General features: G+C 34.0%; 1 long non-coding RNA gene across 1 annotated transcript; it reads left to right on the forward strand.

Moving 5' to 3' along the window:
• The first annotated feature begins 2,044 nt into the window (after positions 1-2,044).
• On the forward strand, positions 2,045-5,099 carry LOC307151484. Its single transcript, XR_013819882.1, has 4 exons — positions 2,045-2,202; positions 3,105-3,208; positions 3,344-3,493; positions 3,584-5,099. It is a non-coding gene; the product is annotated as an uncharacterized lncRNA (long non-coding RNA).
• The last annotated feature ends 2,561 nt before the right edge of the window (positions 5,100-7,660 follow it).

Raw genomic sequence — 7,660 nt, forward strand, 5'->3', positions numbered from 1 at the left:
AATGTGTTTTATGGCCTTATTTCAGAAACTTTAGTTTTTTGTTTTTGAAAAAAACATGCATAAACATTATTCTATCAAAAATACAAACATGTACATGCAAGTTGTTCACATATTATGGTAGCCCTGTTTGTGCTATATAGAGTGAATTTACACCTTTGCCATTAACATGTTTATAAGCAACTGAAAAAAGCACAAATGTCAGGGCATGTCAGAACATCTCAAGGACCCCAAAAACCCCTCAGACCCCAGAGGGTTAAAGTAACTGTACACATAAGAGACGGATAGATACATTATTGATATATGAACTTGTTGTCAAGTAAGCCACGTTGCAAGCATGTGCGTCTCTCTAAACTTTCAGTGTGCTGCACTGCTCTAGTTGACTTCTGCGATATATACCGTCATACCGCCCAGCCCTACTGGTAAATAAAGTTATGCTAGCTTATTTAGCATCTAACTTATCAGCTTGCTATCTACTAGATGAATACATTTGTATGTGATATTTGCAATTTAAACATTTAATAAATATATTTCCCCATAATATCATCAAAACTTACTTCACTTTGTTTAGTCCACAGGCTCAAATGTGTGCCTTCAATAGTCTTGTGCTTTGGGCTTCTGTACATGTGATGGAGGCATGCACAGTGCCAGTAGGGGGTGTGGTCTCAATAGCCATGCAGTAAGCAGTGTGCTATGTGCATGTGATTGAGGAATGGCATGGATATTCAAGTGTATTTGAATGGCAGCTGTTTGTTTTAGTCAAGATTATGCTAAAATATACTTTCCTCAACTATATTTAAGTTCCCTATGAAGAGCCAACCCTCAAATTTAAAAATTCCCAGTTTATTCCCATAAATTCCTGTTAATTCCCTTAAATTCCCATTAATTCCCATGGAAAGTTTCCATCTTTGAAAATTCCCAGAATTTTGCAACCCTAACTACAAATAGGAAAAAGAGGCTACAATTTGCACGAGCTCACCAAAATTGGACAGTTGAAGACTGGAAAAATGTTGCCTGGTCTGATGAGTCTCGACTTCTGTTGAGACATTCAGATGGTAGAGTCAGAATTTGGCGTAAACAGAATGAGAACATGGATCCATCATGCCTTGTTACCACTGTGCAGGCTGGTGGTGGTGATGTAATGGTGTGGGGGATGTTTTCTTGGCACACTTTAGGCCCCTTAGTGCCAATTGGGCATCGTTTAAATGCCACGGCCTACCTGAGCATTGTTTCTGACCATGTCCATCCCTTTATGACCACCATGTACCCATCCTCTGATGGCTACTTCCAGCAGGATAATGCACCATGTCACAAAGCTCGAATCATTTCAAATTGGTTTCTTGAACATGACAATGAGTTCACTGTACTAAAATGGCCCCCACAGTCACCAGATCTCAACCCAATAGAGCATCTTTGGGATGTGGTGGAACGGGAGCTTCGTGCCCTGGATGTGCATCCCACAAATCTCCATCAACTGCAAGATGCTATCCTATCAATATGGGCCAACATTTCTAAAGAATGCTTTCAGCACCTTGTTGAATCAATGCCACGTAGAATTAAGGCAGTTCTGAAGGCGAAAGGGGGTCAAACACAGTATGGTGTTCCTAATAATCCTTTAGGTGAGTGTATATACGTTCACTTATATCAAATCAAAACTAATGTCATTATAGAGAAACAGCTACAACAAAATTGTAAGCATATGTTATCAAAACTTTTTTATGCAAACAGCCTATTGGCCATGTGTCACTTGTGACTCTAGAACTGTACGTCCAATACTGATCTCACCAGATGAGACTCTGTAACTGTCCGTTATTAACACACTTACACTTTATGGACATTTTTAATTAAATGTTTTAGAGACTAAAGTTTGTGATGTTTAATTGAATTGTCTGATGAAATGTTGCCTGGCAGTGCTGGAAATATAACTTTATTGTGATTCACATATTATGATTTATTCAAGTTTAACACGCCCACGTGAACAAAAGGCGTGCCATCCAGACCAGTCACATGATTTCGGGTTAAGACTGAAAGAGAAAAACGAAAACAAGTTTTCTGTGAGTCACAATCAAACAGACGAGAGAAGCAAAAAATCTGCAGTTGTTTGAGAGACATTCTTACACAAAATGTCAAGTTATTATGAGAAACAATATGAGGTATCAGACTTTAAACACGGCATTAAACTCATGAAAAAGGCCAGCGATATCGGTGAGTTTGTTCAAAGTTTTAATATAATGGAGCTTTAATAATATCACTTTGCCGCAAACTAATTTCAGCATTTGACAGACAGCTGTGAAACACATTAGCGATTACATTACAATTTAATGGGTTATACCTTTGTTGCTTGTTCTATCGCATGACCTAACTATATTTTAGGATACGACTGACGCAACAATAGTCCTCTTCACATTCTGCTTTATATTTTACGAAAGGCTCTCACGATGAAAACGCGACAGGTTTTGTGTAGGCCTACATGCTATATTTGGCCAGGACACTCCTGTAAAGACTTTTTTCTTTCTTTGTAAAAAAGGTTGTATAATAATGTATACTGCAGGAAATGTTAAATGTTTCGTAATATTTAGTATTACTGATCTACAGCAGTTTGTGAAGGCCTGAACAAAGAAATAGAAATTCAACTTCCTTGTTTCTTTGATCCTGGAACATTTATGTATCTTACAACAAGTCTAGTAATATTATAAGACATAATATGTGCAATTTGTCTTTTGTGTATATGTGTACATATTGCCTAAATTTCACAGTGGTTTACAATTAGGCCACAGGGTTTTTTGTTGTTTCTTTACTTTGCTTCACTACATTGCAAAGTATCCTGTTTTTTTTTTTTACTCCAGTTTATTTTATAAAAACATGTGGAGAACATGGTGGGCTGTAAAGAAACAGCAGGATTGTCATCAGACAGTATTGATCTGAAAGAGAAAACAGGCCATAGATGACTTTTACACCCATTCCTATAATATAGCATACTTTCAGAAATGCAGCGAGTGCACTAGGCCTATTTACTTATATACTTGCACAGAGTGTAAGTCAGACAGTGGTAAATTAAATGTAAAAAAAAAAAGTATATATATATCTTTTAATAATTTCCCCATCAGATCCATATGATGATGATCCAGATGTTTTAAGAGCTCAATTATCCTGTGGTCACGTCACTGGTCCACAGACACTGACTAACTGCTGCAGAGTACAGCTGGATGATGTAAGTGTCGTTTAGTTTGCATCATAAGAGGATTTCTTTATTTTAAAAACTATTGTACAATTATAAGGTGTGCTTTTTATAGATAATATGAAATGTCTTGATAATACAGATTTTTTTCAAAATGATGAATTGCAGGGTACAACTGAGCTGAGATGCCCTGTGTGTAGTGATCTATGGTCTTACACTGAAGTCCGTCTATTAGCCAAACTTACACCTGAAGAACAACAATTCTTTGAAGCAACTCTTGCCAACAATGCCATTAGAGAGTTAATAGATTTCAAGAATGTAAGTTTCAAAAAAAAAAAAAAAAAAAAATTCTTTGAAACATGAATAAATTAATACATTATTGTTCATAAGCTCTTTCTCTCTCTTCAGTGTCCTGGTTGTGACTGGTTGATTGAGAGATCAGACTCGTCTAATCTCAGTGTGAGATGCACCATTTGCTCTGTAAACAAGGGCAAAACCTTTGAGTTCTGCTGGCAGTGTCTGAGAGAGTGGAAAGGTCAGCGTCCTCGATCTGATAGATGTGGCAATGACGGCTGCAGCAATAAAGAGCTGGATCTGCTGAGAGATTGTGCAACTATAACTTTAAAAGATGCTGCGAATATTGTATGTCCAGCAGTTCGTGCTTGTCCAACATGTGGTTTGCTGATTAACCACAACACAGAGAAATCTAAAAACATAGTGTGCTCTCGGTGTAAGATAGAGTTTTGTTTTTCCTGCCTTAAGCTCACACCTGACTGTAAGAAGGGAAGTAACTGGTTTATACCCTGTTCATTTGGTGTGGCTCCACGACAGACATCTATTCCAATTTGGAAAGCTAATTAATAAATGACTACATTTGTTTTGATTTTATTTTGTTATTGAATGTACGCGTGTAACAATATAGCATGTCACACACATTTAAAAGTTTTAGTGTCAGTACTACATTAAACTACTATATATAATGTTGGATATAATGTATAATAATGCAATGGGGGAATATTTGTGTGTCCTGATACTGCCAGATGTCTGATGTTACCAGTTAAAAGTGACTTACATTATTTTCAATATAGTCACTGACAGAGTCAAAGCATTTTCGTCTAAAATAATTGTAACACAATGTAACACCAAATTTAGCATTTTAATCAACAGTATTTTTTTTTACCTTTTACGTTATGTCTTAGAGTATCGCAATAATATCGTATCTTGAGTTCAGTATCATATTGTGACATGAGGCTATCGTTACACGTCATCTTCATTTATATAGCGCCTTTAACAATGTAGATTGTTTCAAAGCAGCTTTACAGAGATAAACGTATAATTTAAACGTCTAGATAGTGAATTTGTTTTTGTTGGTTATTAAAATGTTTCTGATTGTAAATGGTGATTTGTGGACCCTAAAAATATGGGTAACACTTTACAATAAGGTTGTCACGGATGGTTGCAGGCAAACAGGCGAAGGAGACGAACACACACTTAACATAGATGTTACCGGACAATGAACAGAAGAAACTAAAACACACATAGATGATTTACTAAAACAGAACAGATGTGATGATTAGTGTCAGTTTCCGTGGTGTCTGAATAGTGGCAGAATAGTGTGGGGAATTGTGTTATTTTAGGAACGGTTCATATAGATTTTTGCAACTGGTGTTTTTTTACTTGCTAGGACCCCACTGAATACAAAACAACCTGTTTCCAATTTTTTTCTTCATTTTTAGTGCCAAAATTCAAGATGGCAGACAATATATGCAGAAAAATCACAGAAAATAAAAGATATAATCTTTTCACTTCTATGAAGGCTTTAAAATGGTAAACTTTTTGATGAATGTATTCCTAATAAGGCAAACAAGTGAGACCCAGACTATTTTAAAAATATTTATTGGATCGTTTGCCAAAAAAATTGGGCAAAAAAAAAAAAAAAAAAAAATGAAAAAAATGAAAAAATAAAAAAAAATCTGAAAAAAAAATCTGAAAAAAAAATCTGAAAAAAAAAAAAAATCTGCATTTTGTTTCATTATTGAAGAGTTCAACAAAACAGTCAGTCATTGTCACTCAAGTACTTATCCTCATCACTCTCACTGTCACTGTCGTCACTGTCTGACTTTTCAATATTGGTGCATGTCTTATCAGTATGGCAAGCCGTTTTAACTGTTATTCATTTCCAGGATATGAATTCTTGATATCAACAATTCAATTTTCACTAGTTAAAACGATAGTTATTGATATCAGAAATTAGATTTCTACTAGTAACAATGGCAATTTTTGATATCAGGAATTACATTTCCACTAGTAACAATGCTAATTCTTGATATCAGCATTTACATTTTCACTAGTTAATAACCCCTCTGGGCTTCTTCGGTCAAAAACGGACGAAACTTATACATTTTTAATTTTTAATTTTTTTTTGCTTCATCGGAATGGGATGACACGTGGTAACTTTTGTTGTATGTGCTATGTGAACACACAAAAAAATCATGGACATGATTCAGATATGTTAAAGGGTCGTAAAAAAAATAGTCACACTTAGCTTCCTGCCGGTCAAAAATGACCAACATAGGAAATGAATGGGAAATACGAAAAAATACGAAAACTCAGAGAAACTTTTGGTGGTACAAACTACAAATCAGCCACTGTGCAGAAAAAAAAGTGCACAGCAATAAAGGGGTGACACTCTAAAACATCAAGAGTGCAAATATGACCCCCCCCCCCCACACACACACACACACACACACACCCACACCCACACCCACACCCACACACACAAACACACAACAAATTATGCTCCAAACTATATAAAAACTATATAATCATAACTACAAAACTGTAGCAAGGAGAGTCAAAAGGTAGGTATCATTTGAAAGAACTCTTTTTAATATTTTTGAAAATATAAATTAGATTACATTTGGACATTGTCCTGCCGAGAAACGGCTGATAAAAGACAAAAATATATATATATAATTTTTATTATGATTTTGCATGTCTTTCTTATTTGTCATGGAATAACTCAGGAAGGAAATAAGGTAGGAGGAAAATTCGTTTTTAGTGAAATCCCTAAAGCATGTTAGCTGCATCTGGATAAAAAAAATATATATAATTTTTGGATAAAGGAATCAAAAGTTACAGCATTTGGAAAAGAGATAGCCTTTTTGTACAGTCTTTGACACCCCCTCATGGGCAATTTTTTCTCCATGAAGAATATCTTGTCATAAAAGCAATAGATTATGTTAATTTTGGGCTCATTTTAATTGTAATAATATGCTGTAAAAATGAAGTGCCATTTTCAATGATCTGTGAATGTTTCATGAGCTGTATGATGTTTTTGACACATTGCAGTACATTATTTTATAGATTATGAAAAAAAGAAATTCTATTTATCAGCAAATAACTCAGCAATACTTAAGAGTTTTTCAAAGTGGATATATTCACTGTTCAGACTCTAAGCTTTCAAATGACATCAACTTTGTGTTAATCAAGGCAAGATTTTTGAAAAATATGGTAATGAATATTTTCGCAGCTAGGTGGCGCCTACTGGCGGTACACTCGGTTTTAGAGGGATTACCTAGCACTCGTTAGGAGTTAATAAATGTAATTAGATGCATTAAAAAGCTGAGATCCTAAGCTTTAAAATGATATATAATTTGTGAATTTATGAATTTAAGAATATAATAGAAATATAATTTTTGATATCAATAATTACATTGTTACTAGTAAAAATGGCAATTACTGATATCAATAATTAAATTGTCACTAGTTGAAATGTCTATTCTTGATATCAACAATTGAATTGCTACTATAGTAAAAATTTTCATTTTTGATATCTGAAAATGTATTTCTGATATCAATATAATTTCAGATATCTAAAATCGCTTTCTTACTAGTAACAATCACATTCATGATATCAGAAATTAACATTGTCACTAGTGAAAATGGAATTATTGATATCAAAAATGAACATTGTTACTAGTAGCAATTCAAATGTTGATATCAAGAATAGACATTTCAACTAGTGACAACTGAATTCTTGATATCAAAAATAAAGGTTTTTACTAGTAAGAATTGTATTTCTGATATGTGAAACTGGAATTTTAACAAGTAAGAAATCAATTATTGATATCAAGAATTGATTTTGAATGGCAGCCTAAATACAATTACAGATATCAAGAATTATAGTTTTTACTAGTTGAAATTCAATTGTTGATATCAAGAATTATCATTTTAACTAGTGAAAATGTAAATGCTGATATCAAGAATTAGCATTGTTAGTGGAAATGTAATTCCTGATATCAAAAATTGCCATTGTTACTAGTAGAAATCTAATTCCTGATATCAATAACTATCATTTTAACTAGTGAAAATTTAGTTGTTGATATCAAGAATTCATATCCTGCGAATGATTAAAAGTCAAAACGGCTTGCCTATTGCCATTCCCAGGATATAAATGGTTAATATCAAGAATTATAGTTTTTA

This window comes from Squalius cephalus, assembly GCF_949319135.1.
Source record: "Squalius cephalus genome assembly, chromosome: 23".
Lineage (NCBI taxonomy): Eukaryota > Metazoa > Chordata > Actinopteri > Cypriniformes > Leuciscidae > Squalius > Squalius cephalus.